This window comes from Cetorhinus maximus, chromosome 4 (assembly GCF_964194155.1).
Source record: "Cetorhinus maximus chromosome 4, sCetMax3.hap1.1, whole genome shotgun sequence".
Lineage (NCBI taxonomy): Eukaryota > Metazoa > Chordata > Chondrichthyes > Lamniformes > Cetorhinidae > Cetorhinus > Cetorhinus maximus.
The window spans coordinates 38773302-38799241 of NC_135882.1; the positions used below are offsets into that span (position 1 = coordinate 38773302).

At 44.5% G+C, this 25940-nt stretch overlaps 1 protein-coding gene across 4 annotated transcripts in view; it reads right to left on the bottom strand.

Moving 5' to 3' along the window:
- Nucleotides 1-25940, bottom strand: part of ppp1r17 (protein phosphatase 1 regulatory subunit 17) — a 161879-nt gene that overhangs the window by 48024 nt on the left and 87915 nt on the right. The window contains exon 1 of one of the 4 annotated variants that reach the window (XM_078539685.1): nt 10889-11002. The exons of the other annotated variants lie outside the window; for them this stretch is intronic. The gene's annotated coding sequence lies outside the window, so the exon portion shown is untranslated. Of the gene's footprint in view, nt 1-10888; nt 11003-25940 lie in introns of those variants that run through there. 4 annotated transcript variants of the gene reach the window in all.

Consider the following 25940-nt stretch of genomic DNA (forward strand, 5'->3'; position numbering starts at 1 on the left):
AGTGCATTTCTGAGAATTAATGTTTTGTTTGCTGATGATGTTGCCGAGGTGCCACGCAAAGATAACAAACACGAGAAGGCCAAAGATAGATCCCTGGGGGACTCCAGAGGTAATGGTTTGGGAGCATGAAGATAATTCTCTAGCTAAAATAGGATCAGTAAGAATGGAACCAATAAGAATCAATAACAATGTAAGTGCAGTCCCACTCAATTGAACAATGTAGGAAAGGTGTTAGAGGAGGAGATGTAGTCAACCATGCCAAGGGCTACAGACAGGTCGAGAAGGAGGGATAGTTTACCACAGTCACTGTCACATAGGGTTTCATTTGTGACTATGGGAAGAGTTATTTCAGTATTGCGGCATGGTAGAAACCTGATTGGAGGAATTGAAACATGGAGCTCAGGAAACCTGGGATGGATTTAGGAGGCAACAACAGTCGCAAAGACTTTTAAAAGGAAAGAGAAGTTGGAAATATGGTAGTAGTTTACAAGGATAGAGGGGCGTCATGGATATTTTGTTGGGAGAGGGGTAATGATAGCAGACTTGAAGGGGAGAGGGACAATACCTGAGGAGAGAGAATGATAATTATCAGCTAACGGGCCAGGAAGGGAGAATTGGTGATTAGCAGTTTACTGAGAATAGGGCTGAGGGAACAGGAGGTTGGTCTCATGAACAAGATTAGCTTGAAGAGGTCATGGCATGAGAGGAGATGGGAAAGAACCCCAAGAAAGATGCAAGTTCAGGGCTAGGTAAGAGGGAAATTGTAGAGGAAATTTGGACCATGGACTAGGGGAAGGGAGTAAGGCAGCAGAAACAGCTGAATTAATGAGCCAATCATACTGATAAAGAACTCCTTATGTTTGTTGTTGAGGTAAGGATGAGGGGGCAGGGTAGAAATTTTAAGAAGAGGCTTTGTAGTGGAGAAAAGTAGTTATCTTTGCATTCCAGGATGTTCCAGGTGAACAGTTTTTGCAGATGACAGCAGTGCCCTATTTTATGTGGTTCAACCTGATTAATGGTTAAGCCTGTTGTCAATCATATATGTTCATGTGTTCATGCTTTGGACTTAAAGGAACAGTTATCAGGACTGTTACCAGGGTAATGACCAGTGAGAGCAAGGATGTCCACATCCCCAGAATTTGGGTAACCCAACATGTATCCAAATTTCCTTGCACCCTCCTCACTTTGTCTCCGTTCTGGTCCTGCTCTCAATAATGTTTCTCATTCCAGCCCCTGCCCTTGTTCCAGCCCCAGCCACACTCCCAGTTCAAGTTCCAGACCTTGAAACAATCGAGGTCTCCGTGCTGTTCCCAGTTCAGCTCTAATCTTTGGTCTCCATTGTTAACGATTCCATTTATCTTGCTCATACCACTTTCTTCCTTAAAAGATGTTGAGGTTGATTAGACACTTTCAGAATGAAGATGAATTACAAGTATAGAGTGTTGATGTGTGAAGTTCACCTGTGATGACAACTTATATTTTGGATGCAACACATTATGGGCGGAATCATCCAAGAGTTGCACTAAGTGCGGTAGCGGGCGGGAAAAAGGACATTTTAGCCGCCGGTCGCAATGGCGACTTTTCATGTCGTTTCGTCCCATTCCTGCCTCATTAATTATGCATTCCCGGGAAACACGCCAGTCTGCTGGTGAGGTGGCCTCTGATTCGCCCGCCGCACTATCAGATCAGGCCTTCGATAAACCAGGCGCCATATTTAAAGGCCCCCCCTGCACAGAGCTACCACTCTTCAAGAGATAGGAAGCTGCTGGGAACTGGTGGCTGCCAAAGACAAGCTGCCCCCAGATTTAGCGATGCCTCCCTCGAGTGCCTACTGGATGCAGTGGAGGCACGCAGCAATTTCCTCTACCCCCTCTCTGGGCGAAGACCAGCAAGCAAGGTCACCAATCCAGCAGGGAGGCGGTGGCAGCAGTGGTCAGCGCCAACACCCTGCAAAAGAAGACAGCCACCCAGTGCAGAAAGAAGATAAATGATTTCCCCCATTCTGCCAGGGTAAGTCACTCTTCTCATCACTGTCAACTCACACACTCACAAACCCATCACACATCCACAGGGATCTCATTCACTGCCAGTTCAAGGGACATCACCATTCACACCTTCATTTGCCCTGCAGATCATCTCCTCATCCCATCCGTGGCACCACTCACCACCACATACATGCCAGGAATCCCTGTGGCAGAAAACAGAGGGTATTTATAAGTGGCTCTTTTTCTGATTGACAGGATGAGATGAGTGGAGTCATGCAGGTGTCTGTGGGGGCCTCAACCTTTCACAATTTGTATCAGTGACTTAGATGAGGGGAGCGATGGCGTGATAGCTAAATTTGCAGATGACACAAAGATAGGTAGTAAAGTATGTTGTGAAGAGGACAAAAGGAGTTTGCAGATAGATATCGATAGGTTGAGTGAGTGGGCAAAGATCTGGCAAATGAAGTTTAATGTGGGAAAGTGTGAAGTTGTTCACTTTGGCAGGAAGAATAAAAAAACAAGATATCACTTAAATGGAGAATGACTGCAGCATTCCAAGGTGCAGAGGGATCTAGATGCTCTAGTGCATGAGTCACAAAAAGTTATTATGCAGATACAGCAAGTAATTAAGGCTAATGGAATGCTATCCTTTATTACAAGAGGAATTGAACATAAAAGTAAGGATGTTATGCTTTAGTTATACAGGGCATTGGAGAGGCCACATCTTGAATATTGTGTGCAGTTTTGGTCTCCTTATTTAAGGAATGATATAAATACATTGGAGGTGTTCAATCGAGGTTTACTAGATTGATACATGGAATGAGCAGATTATCTTCTGAGGAAAGGTTGGACAGGCTAGCCTTGTTTCCACTGGAGTTTAAAAGAGTGAGGGGTGATTTTATTGAAGATCTTGAATGGCCTCGACAAGGTGGACGTGGAAAGGATGTTTCCTCTTGTGGGTGAGTCTAGTACTAGGGGGCACTGTTTTAAAATTAGGGTTTGCCCTGAGAATTTTTTCTCTGAGTGTTGTGCGACTTTGGAACTCTCTGCCTCAGAAGATGGTGGAGGCGGGTCACTGAATATTTTTAAAGCAGAGGTGGATAGATTCTTGTTGGGCAACAAAATCAAAGGTTATCCAGGGTAGATGGCAATATGGAAATTGAAGCACAAGCAGATCAACCATGATCTTATTGAATGGCGGGGCAGACTCGAGGGGCCAAATGACCTACTTCTGCTCCTATTTCTTATGTTCTTATGTTCTTGTTATCTGGCCTGGCAGGCGTCTTGCTCACACTTGCTCCATCTGTATTCATGCAGGACAAGCTAGCGCACAACAAAAGGGAGAGGTCTCAAACTGGTGGAGGAATGTCTGAAATCAAGGTTTTCACAGACTTTGAAAATAGAGTTATCCAACTGGCCGGCGGCGATCTGCGCTGATGGTGAGGTAGGCACTGCTCAACCAAGTGAGGATCCAGAAGTAAAACATCCATCAGACAACCATGCTGATTCAGTTCTGTTCCACAGTCCCCTGCCATGCAGTAATTATCTCTCCTTGCTTTTGCAGGCACACCTGGGAATCAGCCAAGGGGTCCATGACTAAGGTCCTCGACTCAAGCCCCGAAGAAAACTCAGAAGAAGAATCTGATGATGCGCTTCTTGAAAACCCATCACAGCGCTCGCCCACACCCTCCACCACTCATTCTCCCATTCATGCAGCAGGCAGATTGGTGAGGATGAGGTCAAGTATGTTTTTTTTTGCCCCTTGTTGGTTCCCTCACCACCTGCCACAGACCCAGTCTAGCAGCCATGTCATTTAGGAATCAGCCAGCTCCGTCAGTAGTGGTGCTACCGTGCCACTCTTGGTGATGGACATTGAAGTCCGCCACCCAGAGTGCATTTTGCGCCCTTGCCACCCTCAGTGCTCCCTTCAAGCGGTGTTCAACATAGAGGAGCAATGATCCATCTGCTGAGGGAGGGCAGTACATGGTAATCAGCAGGAGGTTTCCTTGCCCACATTTGACCTGATGCCATGAGACTTCATGGGCTCCAGAGTTGATGTTGAGGACTCAGAGGGCAACTCCCTCCCAACTGTATTCCACTGTGCCACCGCCTCTGCTGGGCCTCTCCAGCCAGTGGGACAGGACATACCTAGGGATGGTGGTGTCTGAGACATTATCTGATTCCGTGAGGATGACTATGTCAGACCATTGACTAGTCGGTGAGACAGCTCTCCCAATTTTGGCACTAGCTCCCAGATGTTAGTAAGGAGGACTTTGCAGGGTCAATAGGGCTGAGATTGCTGTTGTCGTTTCCAGTGCCTGGGTCAATGCCAGGTGGTCCGTCTGGTTTCATTCCTTTTTTTGTGACTTTGTAGCAGTTTGTTACAACTGAGTGGCTTGATAGGCCATTCCAGAGAGCATTTAAGAGGCAACCATACTGTTGTGGGTCTGGAATCACATGTCGGCCAGACCAGGCAAGGACGACAGGTTTCCTTCTCTAAAGGACATTAGTGAACCAGATGGAGACCAGAACCTGCTGGAAACCAGAAATCTGCTGAGTCCAAGTGAGTTGAGGAGCCTCTGGATTCTGTCAAGCCTCAGTTGCTGGAGCTGCAAAGGCAAGCTCAGGAACATCAGAAAGGGATGTCCGCTGCACTCCTCATATTGCAAGGCACAATCGAGGGATCCATCCACCTTCAGGCTAAGGTAATAGCGGCAGCATGCCAAAGTATCAAAGTCAACACTGAAAGGATGGCAATTGCAGTGGAGACCTTGGTCCAGAACATCGGTTCTGCACTGCTGCACGGGCTGAACTCTATCGCTGATGCCATAGTTCGACTACCAGTGGCAATGTAAGAGGGGTGCAGGGCAGCTCGATCTCACTTCCCCTTGTCCTCAAAGAATCAGCCAGGGGCTCTCGGGGACCTATAGGAAGGAGGGTTGGCAGGTGCACAGCTTGGAGCCATTGCCCCAGGTGACTGCAGGAATGTCCAGCCCATCCCCTCTTCCTGTGACCCCAGCAGCTCCAGTTGAGGAGAGTGCCACTGCCACACACCCTGAATGCAGGCCGGGGCCCTCCTGGTCTTGGTTTTCCGAGGACGCCCGTCAAGATCATCATCGACATGGTGTAGCAGCCAGTAGGCTGCCTCCCCCTCTGCTGTGGATGTTGTACAGCCTGGCATGGGTGTTAATCACATGTACACCATGTTCACTATTGTGAATAAACTCTCATGAATGTCTCTTTCCCTATGGCTTCTTATTCTGTTGAGCAGTGTTTGTGTCACTCAGCTATGAAACCTTGGTCCCTGCCCAAGATAAAGACAGGTATCTCAGTCCAGGGCCTCTTCCCTGTACTTGGTGCAACCTGCCTAGCGCCTGTGGAACTGGAGCTGCTGGGCTCACAGGAAGAGGGGGTTCGAATGGGCTGGACTCACCTGGGGGGATGGCCCCAGGGTGTGCACTTGCTGATCCTCCTCCCTATAGGTGCCCCACACCCCTCTCATGTTAACACGTTTGATCTCATCAACATCTGTGTCCGGTGACAGTGTGGTCCTGAAGGGCTCAGCTTATGAAGGATGCCAAAAGATCAGGAGAAGTTAAAGTTTCCCTGCTGCATCTCCATGATATGACCCTGTTCAGAGCATAAGCGATCTGCCATCAGCCAGACATTCTGCTAAGCTATGTGAGGATCTATGGTGTTTCCAATGCATGTCATCATCCTCCACAAACCTAGCGGCTATGAGGGCCTTCCGAGTGCGCCTGCCTCATCTAGCCAGTGCGATGGTCTCATTGCCATCATCCACACCTTCGAGGACCTCCTCACCCTCATCCCCTGTCACCGCCCTCCTCATCAGAGGAGACATACAGCTCCTCTATCTTCTCCTCAGCCACCTCTCCCGCCGTTGCAGCATCAGGTTCTGAAGTGGCACAGCAGGCGACAACGGTGTGGCTCCGGAACTTCATTTTCAACATTCTGATGGTTTGCTCCACCAAAGTGCGAGTTGCAGCATGAGCCTCATTGTACCTTCTCTCTTCTGCATTCTGAGGCCGCTGCACGAGTGTCACCAGCCACGTCCTCTGCAGGTAGCCCTTGTCCCCGAGGAGCCATCCCTGCAGCCTCTGTGGACCCTGGAAGACGTCAGGGATCTGAGACCTGCTAAGGATGTAGGAGTCATGGACACTCCCTAGGAACTCCCTAGACCTGCAGGATGCATTTGTGGTGGTTGCACACCAGCTGAACTTTCAGCGAGTGGAAGCCCTTGCAGTTGATGTAGTTGACTGCTTGTTGCCACCGAGATATGAGCATCACACAAGTGCAGTGAATGGCACTCTGCACCTATCGGATACCTGAGATCTGTGCAAAGCCCAACACTCTTGCTTTCCTAATCCCAGGCAAAATGCACAAAGTTGTGTGCCTTCGCCAATATGGCGTCCATGACCTTCTGGGTGCATTTGTGGGTAGAGGCTTGCGATATCCGACAGAGGGCTCCCTAAAAGGAGCCACTGCCATAAAAATTGAGTGCTGTGGTCACTTTCACAGCCACTGGCCATATCCCCGTTACGCCAAATCCTGCAGCAGGTGGCAGATGTGACCGACCAGTTCCCTGGATATGCGCAGTCTTCAGTGACACTGGTTATCGGTCGTCTGCATGAATGACAAGCACCGTCTGTAGACCCTGCGTCTAGCTAGGTGCCACCCCTTCTTGAGGGTACTGTTCCTCCCTCTGCCCAGCCAGGCACCTCCATTGCTCTCTTTTCCTTTGTCTCTGCTCTCTGTAAGCCACGAGGCATACAGCTCAGTCACCAGACTCCATGCTCCTGATGTACTCCTCTGCAGGATGAGAGAGAGACATGTGGGTTAGCATGGGCGTACTAAGAACTTCTCTTGGTTAAGTCTGAAGACCCTTTAATGCATACGGGAGAGTGCTGGCCATCACTTGGATGGCCAGAGTTTAGTGCGCTGCATGGCTGCCCAAAACCACACCCACCTCCACCCCACTCCATCTGACCGATCGGTGGCAGCTTCGCCCATTGTCTGCATGCTGTGCTCTCAGCTCAGGCATTCTCCTAACCCCTGCTACAAGGCTGCACTGTTAGCTTGAACCATGTGGGAGGCTGGTCCAAGTCTGACATTGTAAGGGGCTGTGAGCACCTCCACCAGTGACTGCTCCATGACCAGCTTTTGCAAGGAGATTGTACAACTTGTCCAATTGTTCCACAGTCCACTCATTAGTTTGCAGTCTGTGCCTAAGGGTAAAAAGCTCTGGAGCATTTGGTGGCACTTTCATGCCTCTCTGTTGCTCGAGTGGGCAGATAAGCTAGAGGCCCAACTCCAAGCATGTTAATGTGGCTGTGCCTGAACTGTTTCAGCTGCGGAGGAATGGTCACTTCATACAAGGTTTACCTAATGCGTGACTGCTTCCCTCCCCCACCCCACCTGCATGTGCTTGAGCACTACCATGAGACCGTATTGGCCCCCCCCCAACTTGCCCCAACCACAGTGCAGCCCATGCTCCAGCACTGCACTTTCAGCTGGCCGGGAAAAAGCGACTTGCCTGTGCCCTCGCCTGAATGCGTCAACCTTGAACCTTAAAGTCAAATGGTCGGCCCTCACGAGCGCTGTGCAACATTAGTGTGCGCTCACGTCCGAGTTCCCTTAGATATTCAGCTCATCAGGTGCATGCTGTTGTGAAACATACCAGCGTGCAATCAAGGCAACGTGCCCAGATGATCCAACATGGGGAGATGATTCTGGTGGGCCATGATTATAATTAAATGCAGATGAATTAAAATGATGTTCCCAGCATCCGGTGGCAGGAAACGCGGCCCACCATTGACGGGAGGAGTGGACGATTGCAAACTGGTTTCATGACGTTGTGAAACCGATTTTTGGCCTTCCCACTATATCATCCGCTCATGCCTGCCATAACACCTGACGCCAATGGGGAAGGAAAGTTCTGGCCTATACCTGTCTTCATATTCTCTTTTAAATTGACATAAAATATATCATTTTACTATTTGAAAAATAGTAGCGATAACCTGGCCAACATTTTTCTCTGCACTAAAAACAGGTATTCTGACCATTTATCTCATTGTTATAGTCACTGTTCGGAATTCATTGTGAGACAGCCAAGTTGCACACAGCAATGACCAGGCTTCAACAGTATTCAAGTAGTTATGAATCACTTTGAGATGCTCTTAGGGCATAAAAAACATGATATAAATGTAAGCTTATTCTTTATTAATGTGTTGGTACAACATTCCAATTTAGAAATAGTACACAGGAAAGTGTACCAACTCCGCCTCACACCCCCCCACCCTTATAACCAAACTCCTCCCTCCCCCTCCTCCCGATCACCATCCTATCGACCAAAGAATTATGACAACAGAAAGTAATGTTTGTTGGTAGGAAGTGCATCTATGCAAAGGTTGTCACTGGTATATCTAATTACTATGGATGAAGGTCCAATTCATGAAGACTCGGATTAATTTAGCATTGGAAATATGTACCAATCCATTACTTTTGTGTTAACCATAATTGCTTGTTTATCATAATCAACCATGTAGTTTGACCTTTCTATTGTCGTGAGGCTGTCCATATAAACATTCTGGCCACAAAGTCTTGCACCACAGCACAGGTTTGGTGCTTTTTTTTGGTATTGGTCCCAAAATAGTACCCGAACTAAACGCTATTTTGGGCAAGTCAGCAGTGTGGACTTTAGAAGAGTGTGGTGAAAATATACAGTGTAGGTAGATTGTGATGCCAGCACTGCCATTTACACTCTGACTGGTCCAGCTAACACCCACTTTTAAGACACATCACTGAGCACGTGTTCAGCAACAGCAAGAACCGCCCCCCTCCATTGCTATTTAAAGGGTTTATCAACCCCTCTCAGCGTACTTGATGCTTCATTGCAGTAGGCTTTGTCTGAGTTTGTAGAAGTATTGGTGGTCTGCAGAGTTATTTAAAATTGGCGAAGTCAACAGAAAGTGTTGTTGCACATGGTGGAGGCCTTGGTTTTGATTTCAAGGGTTATAGACAGGCCACTTGCTCCCAGTCATGGATGTTATAGTTACCATCCCCCTTGGCCTGCAGCATTGGAGGGAAATGCAGCAGAGGCAGGAAAGGACAAGTTGTTCAGAGAGGGAAGAGAAAGAGGAGGAGGGGGGCTCTCAACCTTATCCACCAGGGTTTTCCTACAACATTGCACTTACCTTGCCCAAAACTAGATGCAGTGTGTAAACCAATTCTGTTTTATGAAGGAGGTGTTGACAGGAAATTGCCACCTTTTGCAGGAAGACCTCAGCAAGGAGAGCGCACCAGTGGCTGTGAAGGTGACCGTGTGGCCCTGAGTTTCTTTGCTTTGGGGATCTTTCCAGGCTGGAGCAGTTTGCCTATAACATCTCCCAGTTTGCCTCTCCGTTGCATTAGGGAGGTGACTGACACTGTTTATGGCAGGAGAGGGAGCTCATTGTCAACTCTCTGAGCAAAATAGGTGGAGTGTGCATGTCCAGGTTAGTGGGCTTTCACATGGTGCAGTCCTATTGACCGTATACAATGGCTTTACAGGTGTTGGATCTAAATGCAACCGCAAAGATTCTACTGTCTGATGTGTTTGACCATGTTCTGTTCATCAAGCAGGTGAATATCCACTAACTAAGCAGCAGTCATGTTGAATTTATCTGCCCACATCCACTCTTTCCTCAGTATTTGAGCCACCAAGTGAAAGCAGAGGATGGTTGCTGGACAATAGTGGTTATCTGCTTAACACTTAGCTTATGACTGTGCTGTGCTATTCAGCTATATACAGCCAGCATGCATATAATGAGAAACCATGCTGCTGCACAAGAGATTATCTCTTGATCGTCATGATCTGTTATGCCCTGCATAACCTCTACATCATGAGGGCACAGCCCTTGCCACCAGGAATATAGCCAGCAGCTGAAGAGTAGGAGAAAGAGGAAGGGAGGAAGCAACCAACACTGTTTTTCTTGCTGGGTGGTCAGTGATTGCCTCATTCAACCATGGTTCATTCCATTGAGCACAATCCAAAATCCCCATTTTAAAACAGTCCCCATACCTTACCTTCCCTTTGTCACTGATCGTCACAACACCTTGTGTACAATGTTGAAGTAAAAGCTATCACCAAACAAGTGTTCCAAATCAACTTTATCAAACAAACCATCCAATATTCCATACAAATGTCAACCAGTCACCCTTTGTGCATTCGCTCCATGCCTAGCGTGAAGGTGCCTTTGCACTTAATATGTGCTATCCCAGTGGCTGGTGGAAAGTTGCTGACACTGAGGAGACTGCAGATGGCTTGCAGGATATCCTCGAGCAACTCTGGCCCTAGAAGGCCTGGCTTCAGACTGCAACATGGATGACAGCTGTTCTGGGCTGGCTGGCAGAGACACAACAGCAAGGCACTGGTGAAATGGCAGTGGTGGGAGGATGAATGCTGTCATCCTGAGAGAGGACAACAGGTTTGTGCTCCATACATAGCACCAACCTGCACTTTCATGGTAACAAACTGAGGTTTCATGACCTAAGTCTGAGCTTTCACTGCAGCATTTAGATGTTGAATGGTTTTTACTTGTGCTGCAATGGAAGCTGATACATTAGCATTCAGATGCTGCATCATGATCAGTTCTACAAGTGCTGTCAAGCTGGCCACCACTTCCACACTGGAAGGAATGGACTCCAAGCTCTGAGCAAGGCCCTGTACCAGGTTGGTGCTGGCCTGCTTCATCCTTGACTGCCAATGCAACCAAGCATTTCACCGTGTATACCCACTGCCCATTCCTCAGCAGCAGAACTTGTGTGTGACCTTGCTCTCCACAGGGTCATGTCACCCTTTTGCCTCTGCCCTCACTGCAGCACACTCATGTCTGGAAACTCACCACACTCAAATCCTTCCTCTGTGTTGCCTCTAAAGTTCCTACGGTGTCAGTATCTGAGCTAGTGGTTGTGAATGAGAGATCATTTCTTTATCATCAGTGTCCTGTTGCTTTTGCACTTCATGCTCCTGCAGCATTATTCGATCCGGTGTCAATTCTTGCATACCTGAAAGAAGAAAGACACAAGGGTTGAGTTGCAGTGACAGCAGGGATGAAAGCAAGCAGTGCATGCGTACACGATTTGCTGCTTGTATGTCAGAAGATATTGTGGGATGAGGGGTAGTGGGATATGAGCAGGTGGATTCGGTAGGAACATAGCGTCAGCTTCTCAGTTTCAATGTCAGCACTGACCGTGAATACAGTCATGACCCCACCAATTGTTCCCAGCATCACCCCATCCAAGAGGGTGAGGGCATGTTTAGTGCCTGCCCCCGCTGGTTAGATGTTGCTGCCTTGGGGTTGAACACCACTATATCAAGTTAGAGAGAGGAAAGGGTGTTTGTAGCGTGGTGTAATGTGTTTGGGCGATATGCCTTGAATAGTTGGCAGTGAGGTTTGCAGTACTGTTATGTGTGTGAAGGTGAGGTGAGTGAAGTGGGATGGTGAATGTAGTAGTGTGAGGTTTCTGCTTCATTTGCAAGGATACAGCATGTGAAGATGCATTGACCGATCACTTGTGTGAGGTAATTGAACTTCTTCCTGTACTGCATCCAGGTCATTGAAGTTACCCCACTGGCATCGACAGCGATGGTTTCTGCTCCCATTGCCTTTTCAACATCTATCTGGAAGGCCTCTTGGTCCCCTGTGGGAAGAAACCTCTCTCCTCTTGTCCACCTCCTACACCATTGGCCCAGAACTTTGGAGCACACTCTGCCCTGTTCCTACATTTTCACTCTTCTCCCTGCTCAGAGACTCTTCCACAAACAGTTCCATCACTTGCTGCTCCCAGAATGCATCTCCTCTTGAAGAGCTGCAGGGTGGCTTTAAATAGTTCAGGCTGGCTTTTAGTGGTGCTAGCTTTACATGAACTTGAGTCTCCAGCTGAGGCGTGCAGCCACTCAGCACCGCACTTAGCCCTGAGCTACATGCTACTATCACTTAAATTAGTATGCAGCATGAAGTTTACATGTTGCCTTCATCACAACGAATGGACACTGATTGCGCAGCATAATTCTCTGTGCCGTTTGAGCTTTAGCCAGTATTTTCCCCTCTGAATTCTTTGGCCCATGTTTAAGATACTAAGTAGAATGCACTGATTGTAAAAGCAACACTCTGGGCAACAAGGATGGGCAATAAATACTGGTTTTGTTAGTGACCCCCACATCTCAAGACTTTTTAAAAAATTGCTAAGCCTATGCTTCCAGATTCAACTCAATATTATTAAACTGTACGAGGTAATGAAATGACAAACCTAAGAATTACATATATTTCATTAGTATCCCTAACTAAAAAATGCAATTACTTTTAGCTCAACCAGACCATCATATTGACAATTAACTTGTTCAAATTCCCCACACCCTGGCAAAAGACACACTCAGGTCCCACTCAGTGGCTTTTGTACAGTTATACTAGCTTTATCCCAACTCATAATACAGAGATTATCAATTACATGAAATAAGGAATTTGTTTAACATATCTATACAACTACGGTAACATTTGAATGCAAAATCTTTGCCGCTGACACCTATTTCTCCATGCATTGAGCTCTAACTGCTCAATTATTGATGAAAAAATAAACTTAAAATTGTTGGGTGTTAAAGAAGAATTGTAACTGGCAAAAGAACTGAAGCAACTTCTTTCACGTGTGAAAGAGAAAAACTAATTGGCTAACTTAAGGATGATTTAATTACAATCAAGCTCGGATTTCCATTACAGCGCCGTACATGGCAAAACAGCACTTTCTAAGCAAGTCTTCATGGCCTTGCAGAAAGTTGCGTTGCTTCACAATACATGGCTTGTTCACAATCCATTCCTGAATGAACTATGCACTTTATAATTCTTAGCAAAGTATATAATTTGATTGTCCTCCAAGATTGTATGAAATAGAATTTGAAAAATTAGATGTAAACTTCTGTAACCTTTGAACAGAGCTTGTACTATAACTGAAACCCTTATCATGAGGATAATTATACTTACCTCATTTTTAAAAGCTTTATCAATAGCTAGGTTTTACTGCTCTGTGCTAACTGTATCACTGTCACTGTTTTAAAGTTTTAGCTAGGAATATAAGTTCAATTAACAACACATGCACTCTGCAATATAGAACTACTCACGAACACAAAGCTGACAGCTGTCTTCAGTGAAGGAGAATCTCTCTGCTCTACTGCTCTGAGTCTCACCTCAGGCTTATTTAGCCAGCATCGGTTGTTGCCATGGCAACGCTGTGTTTCCATGGCTTTTCCTCACTTCCAATTAATCTCTTTCATAGCACTAATTATGACCTGAAGACTTTTTTTGCATCTCCAGAACTAAAGCGCAGGTTCTACCAGAGTCTCTGGCATTTCCAAAAGTTGGACAATTTGTAATGGCTGGTAATTTCAAAGACGCGTTTAGAAAGCCACCAGTGTTGTATTTTAAAAGAACTTTAAACAAATGAATTACCGGCAGCAAGTCAGTCAATCAGTTGGAATGATACCTTCACAGTAAACTGTAATCATAGTCTATGCTTACTTTTGAAGAATATTCTAGAAAGCTGAACAGATGAAGCAAAAAAATAATCACAGCTCTACAATAAATTGCTGGAAGCGCATGACAGATTGACCAGCATCTGATAGACAAAATGTTTCACGTGTCTCATTTACTCACAAATGAACCCAATTGGGGCTACAATACTTAAATTAATAACTTTCTTTTGCATTGAGCTATCTTTTATTTTGATAAAAGTAACCGATTTATGCATGCTCACTCTTAATATGATACAAAGAAATGAGCGATGGGGTAATAAATAATGTATAAAACATTTGCAGTAATTAGTAAAATGAACAGCTGACTAATATTAAAATAGGATTTGAACCTGGATTTAACCTAGAAACAACTACATTTTAAACAAGACTATTTTAGAGTTACCATCAATTCATAAATTCCTCAAGGAAATTTAGGAATTATTAATTTTAACAGAAGAGGTGCTCCTTAGCTACTCTCTGATGATATCAGGGAATACTGATGGAGGTTTGGAATCTTTGTATCTTTGCATGATAATTAGAGGTTGTAATTTTAGCCATAATTTGAAATTACGGTGTATTTGGGATGGACAGGAAGAAACCCCTGATGACTCCTTGAAGAGAGAGGTCCAGGCCCTTCTAACCCCAAGTCCTCATGTGTAAAATTCAGATTTGTCTCCATGGAGTTCAAAACCAATGGCCTGATCAGCAGTTGGGGCTGGAAATCATGCTAGGAGCCAGACAGCATCAAAGACTGAAGGAAATAGTTCTAAGTAAGGTAAATCATCTACGAGGGGGTCCAGGCTGACAGCAGCTGCAAGAGGTGGGGAAGAAACCTGGGGCAGCCAAGGATTATTTGTTGCACCAAGAAGCATGAATCTGCAGGAAAGATAATTTAAATACTTACCTTAGCCCCTCCTGGCTTCTCCTGTCAACAGGGCCTGTTTTTGTGTTTGGTCCTATCTGGGTCTCCTGAGCTTTTGCGTTAAATGGCATCATTGAGCCAGGACATTTAAGTCTGAAGTATACCTCCATCTGGCTGTGACAGACAGCACTCGTTGTTCAGAAGTTTAATTAAGTTGGTGGAGCACGGGAAAGCATCAGGAATGTGACACAAACTCTTTGACATCTTAATTCCCCATTAGCATAGCTCGTATTGGGCATAAATTGGGGTTAAAATTGACCCTTTTATATTTGAACCAGTTGTTACTAAGTTTGTGTGTTTCAATTCAATTCACTTTATTGTCCACATGGAAATTTATTTTGAGTACATTGCACGTTCATTAAAATAATTATGTATAAATGAATAATAAAAATTAAAGAAAGAAAATCATCTAATCACCTGAACTATAAACTTAATTAAAATGTATTAAAACTATTCCAATGTATTGAAATAATCCATCACTGAGTCTCATCTTGAGTGCATATCCTCATCCATTCATCAAACTCCTTTAAACGTTCTTATAGAGAAGGGAAGAAATGAGTTCAAGAACTCAGATGAAAGCAAAATACTGAAGATGCTGGAAATCTGAAATAAAACAGAAAAGGCTGGAAAAGCTCAGGTCTGGCAGCATCTGTGGAGAGAGAAACAGAGTTAATGGGCAGAATCAAGATTTGCACTAAGTGCGGTAGTGGTCGGGCTGGCCACAATGGCGGGTTTTCACACCATGTCTTAAACCCACCACATTACTTATGCATTCCCAGGAAATACACTGTTTCCAAGGCGGGCAGGCTCTCATTCACCCGGCACACCATCACCTCGCCGCTTCATCATGCCAGGCGCCACAATTAAAGTACAGCTGCCACACACCTCTCAGTGCTTCCAGCCCAGGACAGTAGCAAAGAAGATATAGCCCCTAAAGGCAAGAAGACTGCAGCCCTCAAGTGCCTTTTGGATGTGGATGTCCAATACCTCCACTCTGGCCTCAGGTGGGGCAGCTACATTACCATTCTGGCTTGATAGGCAATAGCAGCAGTGGTCATTGCCAATGCTGCACAGAAGAGGTTGGCCATCCAATGCAGATAGAGGATGAATGATCTCATCCAAGTAGCCAGGTATGGCAACCATCTCATCACTCTAAACTCACACACTCAAGTCCATCACACATTCACTGGCACCTCACTCACTGCCAGCACCAGGGACATCACCACCCCATTCCCACACACATACCCTCACATGTCCATCTGGCCTCATCTCCTCTGCAGACTGCCTCCTCAGCCCTCACCATCTTGAGTCCATTTGCACAGATCAGCATGTGACCCCACACACCCTGGGATACCCTCCTTCCCCAGTACAGCCCTCGCCCTGCAGCCTCTTCCTTTGCCTGAGGCCACATCTCCCCCTTCCCCAAGCAAGTCCTAGCCCTGCAGCCATTGAAAAGCCACCCACATATGGCTGATCTGGTAGGTAGAGGCCTACCCATGAGCCCCCCTAAAAGTGATAGAGTGCTACCTGTAAAACCTGGCGCTGATGACTGAGTGAGTTTGCAAGGTAGGCAAACAAACCTTGAAGTTGCGAGCGAAGTAGCAGGTGAACGTTGCTTATGTGCTGTTGTGAAACACATCAGCCTGTTTTCCCGTCAATGTGGGCGAACAATCCAGCCGGGGGGGAATGAGTCTTGTGGGATGCCTTATAATGATATGCTGATGTATTACAATGAGGTTCCTGACGTCCGAAGGCGGGAAATACAGCCCACCATCAGTGGGCTGAGAGGACGATCGCAAACTGGTTTCACACTGCCGATCGTGACATATTGTCCGCTTACACTACCAAACACGCCCAACGCTGGGGGGCGCGGAAAATCCTGGCCAATATTTTGAGTCCGTATGACTCTTCTTCAGAGCTGAAGTAGTAGAAAAATCATGGGTTTTATACTGTTTAAGGGGGGGAGGAGCAGGTGGAACAAGTTAGAAGTCACTATCAGCACCTTCTTTACTCTTTGCCACTACCTTTAACACTCCCATTGTCTTGTGTCCATCGCATCTTCATCAATCTCTCCTTAGCTGTCATCTATCCCTGACCTTCTATCTTGTTCCACCCCCACCTAAACAGTATAAAATGCATCACGTCTCTTTAGCTCGGAAGAGGAATCATACGGACTTGAAATGTTAATTCTGTTTCTCTCTCCACAGATGCTGCCAGACCTGTTGAGTTTTTCCAGCATTTTCTGTTTTTATTTGAGATCAAGAACTGATTTGTCCTGCATCTGAGGGATTGTAGCCATTTTCCTGAACACATCCAACAGTGACACTGACAAGGGATGATTCTCATTGTTCATGACACTCTTTACTTTTGTCAAAATTCTTTGAGAGCAAATTTCATCCTGAAAAGTTTTTGCCAACTAGTAGAAATTTTCAGCATGGATGGCTTAAAAACAGAATAACTACTCCCAATCAGCACGTGTAAATAGGAATACCATCAAATTCAAATACTAGCTGGCAGACAAACTGCAAAGTGTTGCCTCTAGCCAATAGAATCAGAAAATCTCCACTAATTATGCTTATTTAATGTATGAGACTACTAGACTCAGCAGATCAGCCCTCATTTCAAATCATTTTTAAATGCATTCTTTCTAATTAAGGTATTGCTTGTCATGCTCGCAGATATGGTCTCACAAATTGATTTGAAATGAACCTTAAAGGAAAATGGACACTGCTTTTAAAACAAGATACGGTAGAGAGGTCAGGTGACTTTTTTGTTTTATGTCAATATACATGGAGTTACATAAGGCCCTGGAAGCCAGCCTGCACGTCTGGACACGGCCTTAAGATCACATTTTTGGACATTTCATTGAGAAGGCATTAAAATGCAAACAACCTTTTCTGTGGATTAGTGGTTACCATTATCTAAATAGTTACAGAATCTTGTTTGGAACAGACATGAAGAAGTTTTGGCTTCAGACTGGAATTCGAAGAATGGAGATGAGAAGAATTCCATTCTATCACAAAAATGTGTAAGTGGGTAAAACCCCAACACCACTGTGTGTCAAAGGCCAAGTCGTCAGAGACCACTTGTGAGGACAATGGAAAACAGATACTATGGTCATGTGACATAAACCAAGTTTCTTATATTTTCTTCACATTGCAGGAGCAGGGGCAGAAAAAGAAAGAATTCCAGACCAGCAAAAGAACAAGACTCTGCCTAAATTCCATCAGGTGGCAGAGAATTCAGGCTGGCCTTGACCTGCCTATTTGAGAACCAAATCAGATTTTCACTGCAGAGGTTCAAATACACCTCAGCTGGAGTGAAGCCAAAGAAATCTGCCACTGTAAGCAGTGAGCCACTGCAAATCCATCTTCTTAAATGTCCAACCACTATTTCTTCAGTAGACCAAAAAGAAATCACAGGCCTGCAACATTTCAATCCTTCATCTCGAAAGAAGCAAGGGTGACAGTGAATTTTTGGACGTTTAAGACCTAATTGCATGCTACCTCATTTGTAATCTTGTGTGCCTGTGAGAGTGGGTGCTTTGCATATAAATTTCACGTGTTAGATAATAAACATTTATCTTTTTTAAAAACCTACAAGTAAACTTTTCATTTTTCTGTTCTTGAGGGTTATTACAGTGGAGACAGTGACTAATATCACTGAATTGGTAATCCAGAGACCCAGGCTAATGCACTGGGGAATAGGTTAAAATTCCACTATAGCAGCTGGTGAAATTTAAATTAATTTAATAAATCTGGAATATAAAGCTAGTCCATTAGTCTCAATAATGTTGACCATGACAACTATCATTGATTGTTCTAAAAATCCATCTAGTTCAAAAATATCCTTTAGGGAAGGAAGTCTGTCATCTTTACTTGGCCTGTCTTATATGTGACTCCAGACCCACAACTCCTCACTGAATAGGCCTAACAGACCATTCAGTTCAAGGACAATGAGGGATGGGCAACATACCACCCCCCCCCCCCCCCCACCCCAACCCCCCCCACACACACACACGCCCCCCACCCCCCCCCCACCAGCCCAGCCATGAAAGAATAAAGAAAAACACTTTTCTTTTAAAGCACATCTGCCTGCAGTCATCCGAGGGATAGGAGGACACCGAGGCAGCAAAGAGATATAGACAGATTAAGTGAGTGGACAAGATGGATTATAATGTAATGAATTGTGAAGTTATTCACTTTGATCAAAAGAAAAGAGCTGCATATTTTTTTTTTAAAAAGGTGAGAAACTTGTCAGTGTCGATGTTCAAAGAGACTCGGGTGTGTTTGTACAAGGAATGCAAGAATTTAACATAACGTTTGCCGATACAGCAAGCAATTAGGAAGACAAATGGCATGTTGGCCTTTATTGCAGGGGGATTGGAGTACAGGAATAGAGAAGTCTTGCTAGAGTTGTACAGGGCTTTGATGAAACCACATTTGGAGTATAGTGTGCACTTTTGGTCTCACATTGAAGAAAGGACATACTTGCATTGGAGATGGTACAGCAAAGATTCACTAATTTGGTGCCTGGGTTGAGGGGGTTATCCTATCAAGAGAGGCTGAGAAAAATGGGTCTATTTTCTCTAGCGTTTAGAAGAATGACAGGCAATCTCATTGAAACATACAAGATTCTGAAGGGGCTTGATAGGTTAGACACAGTGATTGTTTCCACTGGTTATGGAATCTAACACACTGGGGCACAGTCTTAGGATAAATGGCCGATCATTTAGGATTGGGATGAGTGGTAATTACTTACCTCAGAGGGCTGTGAATCTTTGGAATTCTCTGCCCCAGAGGGCTGTGGATGCTCCATCATTGAATACATTTAAGATAGATAGATTTTTGGTCTCTCAGGGAATCAAGAAACATGGGGAGCAGGCAGGGAAGTGGAATTGAAGCCCAAGATCAGCCATGATTATATTGAATGACGGAACAGGCTCGAAGAGTCTTATGGTCTACTCCTGCTCCTGTTTCTTGTGAAATTCTTTCTCATCTTCATTTTAAATGGGAGACCCCTTATTTTTAAACTGTGTCCCCTAGTTCTAGATTCTCCCACAAGGGCAAACGCCCTTTCAGCCTCTTGTCAAGCCTCCTCAGAATCTTATGTGTTTCAATAAGATCACCCCTCACTCTTCTGAACTCCAATGTGTATAGGCTCAGCCTTTCCTCATAGGACAACCCTTTAATCCCAGGAATCAGCCTAGTGAACCTTCTCTGAACTGCTTCCAATATAAAGTATTTCCCTCCTGAAGTAAGGAGACTAAAACAGTACACAGTACTTCAGCTGCGGTCTCACCAATCTCCCCCCCCATACAGTTATAGCAAGACTTTTTACTTATAGCAAGTACTTTCATATCCACCCCCTTGCAATAACGGCAAACATGCCATTTGCCTTCCTAGTTACATGCATGCCAACTTCTTGTGATTCATGTACATGGATAGCCAGATTCCTCTGTACTGCAATATCTTGCTGTCTCTCTCCATTTAAACAATATTCTGTTTTTCTATTCTCCCTGTCAAAGTGGACAACCTCACATTTTGCTACATTATACTCTAACTGAAAAATTTTAGTCCACTCACTTTATCTATATCGGTTTGTAGACTTTTTGCACCCAATGAATTTGTCAAACACGATTTCCCTATCACAAAATCATGTTAACCCTGTCGATTGTATTATGATTCTCTAAATGTTCTGCTACTACCTCCTGCATAATGGATTTCAACTTTCTCCCAGTGACAGATGTTAGACTAATTGGCTTGACCTGTAGTTTCCTGCTTTCTCGAATAGTGGTGCTACATTTGCTATTTTCCAATCCACTGGGACCTTTCCGGAATCTAGAGAATTTTGCAAAATTAAAACCAATGCATTCGCTATCCCTGCATCCACTTCCTTTAAGACCCTAGAATGCAAGCCATCAGGTCCATGGGACTTGTCAGCCTTAGTTTTCCTAGTACTTTTTTCTTCAGTGATTGTGATTGTTTTAAGTTCCCCCCTTTTCCCCCTATTTTTCAATGATTCTTGGAATACTTTTTGTGTCTTCTACTGTGAAGACAGATATAAAATGGTTGTTCAACGTCTCTGCCATTTCTGGATTTCCCACTATTAATTCCATAGTCTCACCCTCGGAGGGAACAAAACACACTTCAGCTACTTTTTTTCCCCTTTTATATGCTTGTGAACGCTTTTCTTGTCTGTTTTATGTTTATTGTTAGTTTTCTCTCATACTCCAATTTTCCCTCATTATTTAGTTTTTAGTCATGCTTTTGTGATTTCTAAAAATTTCCCAATCTTCTGGCCTGTCAGTAATCTTTGCAGCATTGTACATCTTTTCTTTCAATTTGATACCATCCTGAACTTCCTTAGTTAGCCATGGATACTGCACCCTTTTCAGAATCTTGTGTTTCTCAATGGAATATATCTTTGCTGAGAGTTATGAAATACCTCTTTAAATGTCTGCCACTGCTTCTCTACCATCTTACCTTTTAATCTATTTACCCAGTCTACTTCAGCCAAATCTCTCTCCATACCCTTGTAATTGCTTTTATTTGAGTCCCTAGTTTCAGAACCAAATTTCAAACCCTCAAACGGAATGTGAAATTGCATAATGTTATGATCACTCTTGCCTAGAAGATCCTTTAATATGAGGCCATTTATTAATCCTGTCTCATTACACATTACCACCAGCTACCAGTTAAACAGCCACATTAGCCCAATCGGTCCCATATTGAACAATGCTGCTGTCTGCCATTGGTTGGTATAATTCATCCTGGCATTTAGGTGCTGTCCCAGTAAAATTTTGTGATATGCTGAAATAATTTTCCTTAAGAAGTTGGGTGACCTGTAATGCCCTCAATTGCAGAGTTCTGATCACAGAATTGTTACAGTGCTTATTCGGAGAGTCATTGCGAACATGATCGGCTGAATAATCTCCTTCTGCAATTTGTACTGCCGTACCCCTGCTTTCTCCCTGTAACCATGCAAATTCCTCCTTTTCAGACAAGTCTAATTCCCCTTTGAACATCCCTTCAGCACACTGTCAGACAGTGCATTCTAGACCTTAACCACTCGCTGTGTGAAATGATTTTCCTTGTCGCTTTTGCTAATTATTTTATATCTGCATCCTCTTATCTTATTCTGGACCATTTCATGAGTGGAAACAGTTTCTCCCTACCTACTCTGTCCAGACTCATGATTTTGAATACCTAAGGAAAACAGTCGCAACTTCTCCAGTCTGTCTTCATAATTGAAGTTCCTTATCCCTGGAACCATTCTCATGAATCTTTTCTGTACTCACTCCAATCCATTCACATTTTTCCCTAAAGTGTAGTGCCCAGGATGGGATGCAATACCCTAGCTGAGGCCGAACTAATGTCTTATGCAAGTTCCACATAATCTCCTTACTTTTGCACCCTATGTCCCTATTATTAAAGTGTTGGATACTGCATGCTTTATTAGCCGTGTTCTCAACCTGCCCTACTACCTTCAATGACTTATGCACATAAACACACATACACACGTCCCTCTGCTCCTGCATCCCCTTTAGATTTTTACTCTTTATTTCATATTCTCTCTTCATATTCTTCCTATAAAAATGCTTTGAAATTCACCTGCCACCTATCTACCCTTTCCACCAACTTGTTCTATACCATCTTCCTCACAACTCACACTGCTTCCAAGTTTTGTATCATCCACAAATTTTGAAATTGTGCCCTATAACATACATCAAGAGGAGGAAAGGTCCCAACACCAACCCCTGGGGAAGTCCGTTATAAACAGTGCTCCAGGCCGAAAAACATCCATTAACCATCCTCTCTGTTTCCTGTCACTGTGTTTCATATCCATGTTGCTACTGTCCCTTTTATTCCATAAGCTATAACCTTGCCCACAAAGTCTGTTGTGCGCACTGTATAAAATGTCTTTTGGAAGTCTATGTACACCAAATCATCGGCATTGCCCTTATCAACTCTTCTCTTCAAAAAGTTCCAGCAATTTAATTAAATACAATTTTCCTGTTACAAATCCATGCTTGCTTTCCTTGATTAACCTCATTTGTTTGTGTGACTAATTTTGTCCTGAATTATTGTTTCTAGAAGTTTCCTCACCACCGAAGTTAAACCGACTGGCTTGTAGTTGCTGGGCTTATCTTTTCACCCTTTTTTTGAACAAAGGTGTAACATTTGCAATCCTTTAGTCCTCTGTCATCACCCCTGGGACTAAGGAAAATTATGGCTAATGCTTCTGAATTTCCACTCTCACTTCCCTCAGTGTCCTTGAATGCATCTTATTCTGTCCTGAAGCTTTATCAACTTTTAAGTATAGACAACCTATCTAATACCTCCTCACTATCAATTTTAAATCCTTCTAGTATATTAATTACCTCCTCTTTCACTGTGGCCTGGGTAGTATCTTATTGCTTGGTAAAGACAGATGCTATGTATTCATTTAACGTCTCAGCTATTCGAACAATTTTGGTCTCCCACTTCCACCTAGGAGAATAAGGGATCAGTTTCTGAGACAATGTTCTCACTAGAGTGACGGAGATTGAAGGGCGACTTGATAGAAGTTTACAAAATTATGAGTGGCATGGACAGAGTAGATAGTCAGAAGCTTTTTCCCCAGGGTCGAAGAGTCAATTACTAGGAGACATAGATTTAAGGTGAGAGGAGAAAACTATAGAGGAGATGTGCGGGGCAAGTTTTTTTTTATTATACACAGAGTAGTGAGTGTCTGGAATTCGCTGCCAGAGGAGGTGGTGGAAGCAGGTACGATAGTGATGTTTAAGAGGCAGTTTGACAAATACATGAATAGGATGGGAATAGAGGGATACGGACCCCGGAAGTGCAAAATGTTTTAGTTTGACAGGCAATATGATCGGCGCAGGCTTGGAGGGCCGAAGGGCCTATTCCTGTGCTGTACTTTGTTCTTTGAACCCAACAAGGTCCACTTCTGAAATTCTGCACAAATATTGTGTCTCCTACAGTGGATCTGTGAGCTTTGCTATGAATATTGTGATTCAATTTTTGATTACTCTGATTCTTCTCCACCTTCCCCTCTAAGTGTGGAAACACCAGACTTAGCCTTGTATGTAGGCAGCGTTTCATCAATAATTCAGATGGTGTTGAACCGATAGTCGAATGAAGCATTGCATGATAGCTGAGAAGAAAGCAGGAAAGTCGAATTTCACGAGTACCTTTTGATAACCTCTTCATTGCAGATTTGAAAGTTTGCACAGCTCGCTCAGCTAAGGCATTTGATGAGGGATGTTATGGGGCTGTTTTAACATGTTTTATTCCATTTAAATTCATGAATTTCAAACTCTGTGCTGGTAAAGACTGTACCGTTATCAGAAATGCCGATTTCCGGTAGGCCATGTATACTAAAGCAACGATGCAGCTTTTTGATAGTTGCGCTCGATGTTAATGATCTGACTTCATACACATCCATCCATTTAGAATGCACATCTTTAAATCAACAAAAACATGGTACCGGAGAATGGTCCCACATAAATCAATATGTAGTCTAACCCAGGGTTAACCAGGCCACTCCCACAGATGCAGTAGAGCTGAAACAGGTAATTTCTGTTGTTGCTGACAATGGAGAGTGCTTGACCATGCTTTCAATGGTCAATGCTTGGCCATCAGACATAGCTTCACACAAGCATTTTCTTCTTCGGTATGCCTGGATGCGCACTGTGAAGCTCTGTTAAGAGTGGTTCTCTTCCTTGCGAAGGGACAATGACTTTGCATCCCCACAACAAGATTCCATCTTGACAACTTAACTCTTTCTGGCATGGAATGGCCTCATCTCTTCTGATACAGGTGAATTTGATCAACCTTGCAATACAAGGTCTCTAACTTTCTTCAAAATTGGATCTCTGTTCATCCAATTTCTAGTTGCCTCGCACACATAAGCGAAGAATCCAAGAAATTCAGTACAAGCACAACTTCTTGTTGCACTGAAGCATGTACAATGCTACCTGGTAACAGGAAACAACTGAGTGTGTCTGCATTTGCAATATGTAAGCCAGGATAGTACATAAAAGGTATACTAGGCGTAAAGGACTAGTAATCCAGAGACCCAGGATAATGCTCTGGAGACCTGGGCTCATATCCCACCATGGCAGATGGTGGAATTTGAATTCAATAAAAATCTGGAATTAAAAGTTTAATGACGTCGATTGTTGTAAAAACCCTTTAGGGAAGGAAATCTGCCGTCCTTACCGCCCAGACCTACAGCAAATGACTCAACTCTCAAATGGCCACTCAGTTGCATCAAGCCACTACAAAGTTTCCAAAAAGGAATGAAACTGGACGGACCACCTGGCATTGACCTAGGCACCGGAAACAACAATGGCAAACTCAGCCCTGTCAGCCCTGCAAAGTTCACCTAAGATCTGAGAGCTTGTACCAAAATTGGGAGAGCTGTCTCACTGACTAGTCAAGCAGCAGCCTGACATAGCCAATCTCATGGAATCATACTTTACAGATAATGTCCCAAACATCACCATCACCATCCCTGGGTATGTCTTGTCCCACCGGCAGAGGTGGTGGCACACAGTGAGGAAGGAGTTGCCCTCAGAGCCCTCAACATTGATTCCGGACCCCATGAAGTCTCATAACATAACATCAGGCCAAACATGGGCAAGGAAACCTCCTGCTGATTATCACGTACCGCCCTCTCTCAGCTGATGAATCAGTGCTCCTCTGCTCCTCCATGTTGAACACCACTTGAAGGAAGCGCTGAGGGTAGCAAGGGCACAGAATGTACTCTGGGTGGGGGACTTCAATGTCCATCACCAAGAGTGGCTCGGTAGCACCACTACTGACCGAGTCCTAAAGGTCATAGCTGCTAGACTGGGTCTGTGGCAGTTGGTGATGGAACAAATGAGGGAAAAACATACTTGACCTCATCCTTACCAAGCTACCTGCCGCAGATGTATCGGTAGGGAGTGTCCATGACAGCATCGGTAGGGAGTGACCACCGCACAGTTCTTGAGGAGACGAAGGACTTCCTTCACATTGAGGATACCCTCCATTGTGTTGTGTTACTATCACCATGCTAAATGGGACAGATTTTGCACAATCTAGCAATTTAAGACTGGGCATCCATGAGGCACTGTGGGCTGTCAGCAGCAGAATTGTACTTGAACACAATCTGTAACCTCATGGCCCAGCATATCCCTCCTCTACTGTTACCATCAAGCCAGGGGATCAACCCTGGTTCAAAGATGAGTGCAGGAGGGCATGCCAGGAGCAGCACCAGGCATACCTAAAAAATGAGGTGTCAACCTGGTGAAGCCATAACACAGGACTACTTGCATGCCGAACAGCATTAGCGGCAAGTGATAGACAGAGATAAGCGATCCCACAACAAACAGATCAGATCTAAGCTCTGCAGTCATGAATGGTGATAGACAATTAAAGAACTCACTGGAGGAGGCGGCTCCACAAATATTCCGATCCTC